Genomic DNA, 3,052 nt, shown 5'->3' with positions numbered 1-3,052 from the left:
TGTATACTGTTAAAGATAGTCTTATGTATACGTTCTACAACTCTGTTCTGCTGTGGTGTATTGTGTACTGTTAATCTACATATTGTTCCTTGACTTTCAATGTATGTAGTGAAGTCTTTACTTAGGAACACTGTATTGTTATCACTTTGGAGAGTTTTAACTCTTATACCATACTGTATAAAGAGTTTTGTTGTATGCTTTACATATTCAGTGAAAGCATTGCTTTTATACTACATAGGTAGCATAGTTACCCATTGTGTAGTGTCATCTACAATGGTAAAAAGATATTTGTACTTACTGTAAGCTTGTACTGGGGCAGGTCCCCATATATTAATATGGAGATGATCTCTATAGGATTGTGCAAGAGGTGTTGTTTGTATTTTTGGTATTTCATTGTGTTGTATGTTTGCTTTGATACAATCTGTACACTGTGCATTTTTATTGTCTGTTATCCTTTGACTTATAATCTCAGGATACTCTCGTATGAGTTTGCACAAGTAATCAAAATTAACATGACTCATTCATTAATGTAAATCAACAATAGTGATTGCATTAATAGATCGTTTATTATAATGAGAAACTATCATATACAAGTTATTTTGTACATGTATTTCACCAATCTTTGTATGAGTAGGAGAATAAATAATACATTCATCATTTGTTTTTGTTAAAACATATCCTGCTTTGCATAATAGCACTTCACTAACAAGCATGAAGTTCAGATTAGGATGATAGTATATGTTTTGTAGTGAAATTGTATTCACCTTTGTATGCTCATTGGCTTTGTCTTGTAGTTTTACATTAAATGTCATCACTCTACTTTTGCTAAGTGTGAATAACAATTTATTCACAATTGTAACGTTTATTAGGGTTGAGTTCCAAACGTTTGTAAGACAGAACAAGTATGGAGTAGTGTGTACATTTGCACCAGAGTCTAATATATCAATACAATGTATTAGTTCAGTATCATTACAATGTATTACATTGATACATATGTTTGGATCATAATTGAACTCCTCAATGACTTCTTTCATATTGTCAAATGAGTTCATGAAGTCGTCTACTTGCATAACACCTTCCTCTTGTACTTTGAATACTGAAAATACATCAGATTCAGCAGATAGAGTGGATTGAACAGGTAAGCTGCTAGAACTTGATACTGAGGCTTCTGTGATTACAGACTCTAGCATTAGTGTTTCATTAACGTCTTCAATGAATGCTGTTTTGTTATTGTCTCTAATGAATACTGCTGCATTAAGTGCAGGTTGAGACAGTGTAGTAGCAGTAGTAGAAGCAGTAGCTGTTTGCTTATACTTTTTCTTTTGAGCTTCCATTGTTTTGCTCATTAGAGGATTTTGGCAGTCTTTTGACATATGCCTGTACTTATTACAGTTGTAGCATTTAACTTTATTGTAAGGCTTTGTTTTGCCTTTAGCTACACTTTTGCCTTTCGTTTGTAGGCTGTCTCATTCAGTATCTTGTTTCGTTTGAGAGTACTGAGAATGATACTCAGTATATGTGTTTTGTAATTTGTGTATCAGCTTAGCTGGCATCAGAATGTCTTTCTGAGCTACTGTAACCATTAGTAGTTGATTATAATAGGTAATCTGCCTGTCTAGCATTGTTGCTACCCATCTATACTCACAAGGAGTAGCAAGATTAATTGCTGAGATGTATGTATTGTTATTGGGGGCTTTATTATGTGCAGACAACTGCCTGTAGATTTGTTTGATGTTGTCTAACATCTTATCAAACTGTGATACATGCCCTTTTACTGTAAACAACATAGATATGTCTACAGCATGTGTCATTGTTGTTTGAACATTGTATTGTTCAGAAAGTGCCTTTATAAGACTTCTAACACTTGTATGTGTTGTAAAGTTCACATAAATTGTATCAGTTATTGTTTTCATTATACAATAATACAAAACATTGCTTGTACATATGCCAGCATCATTGGAGGAAGGGGGATTGTGCTCTAGATGGTCTAAGAGCATCATGGTAGTGAGTACACTGTGTATGTGTAAGCACCATATCTTGTATCCCTTCACACCAGCCAACTTTTCCATTCCCTCAAAGAACTTTGTAATGTTGGAGTCCTTCATTATAGCATTAACAAAGGTATGCATTGTAGACAACATTGTAATGAGTTTGGGGGGAGAGGGAGGTCTTGGGCTTGGTGGTCTGGTAGGAGGCAAAGGTGTTCTGTAAGAGCAAGTGTGTGGGGGCATTCAATAGGCACTAAGGCTCATAACCTTTTAACAAGCATAGTAGGAGTGCCCCAAGTACTCTCTCTTATTGAGACATCAAGTGAGTATCTACCTTATATACTACATAGTGAAGTCTAATAATCTGAGACATTCCAAGTGTAGTAATTCTACAAAAGGCAATTGGGGATTTCCTAATCCAGAGCACAATCTAATAATGTGTTAGTGTTACTACTTCTACTAACCTTGTACAAATTCTCACTCCTATAGACTAGTAATATAATACAGGCATTAAATGTTCCTTTAAACACTAATTTTGTTTTCCCCTACATTTCTTTCCACATCAAAAATTTACTTAAAAATTTATGTATTTAATGATTATATGTATAATACTATATGCCTGAATTTTTCCAAGCTATTAAGTACTGTAAAAAAATTAATATGAAGATAAGAAAAAAGTGAGATTTTGTCACAAAAGTTGTTCCTTTAAACACTCCTGTAACACTCTATTACACTAGTACACATTCAACCTGTCCACCCCTATCTTCTTAACTTGTACTCCTATGTTTACTCTTGGCTCACTCCTCTTACTCTCATTTATACAGACAATTGTTCTATAGTTATATTTACACCTTTAGGCAAAATTCCTATATTATTCATTATGTTGAAACAATCAGCATCATACTAAGAACCATACATTACATACAGACAATCACAGTGATCAATTCTGAACACCTATGTGACTCATAGAAGCCTACTCTAAGAACACCCAACTATTCTGTATTACAAGCATTTACAAACAGAACTGCAAGTGTGTACAGTCTCAGAATTGGCTTACACACATT

Source organism: Fomitiporia mediterranea, assembly GCF_000271605.1.
Source record: "Fomitiporia mediterranea MF3/22 unplaced genomic scaffold FOMMEscaffold_2, whole genome shotgun sequence".
NCBI classification, from domain to species: Eukaryota; Fungi; Basidiomycota; class Agaricomycetes; order Hymenochaetales; family Hymenochaetaceae; genus Fomitiporia; species Fomitiporia mediterranea.
This window is presented reverse-complemented; position numbering follows the sequence as displayed.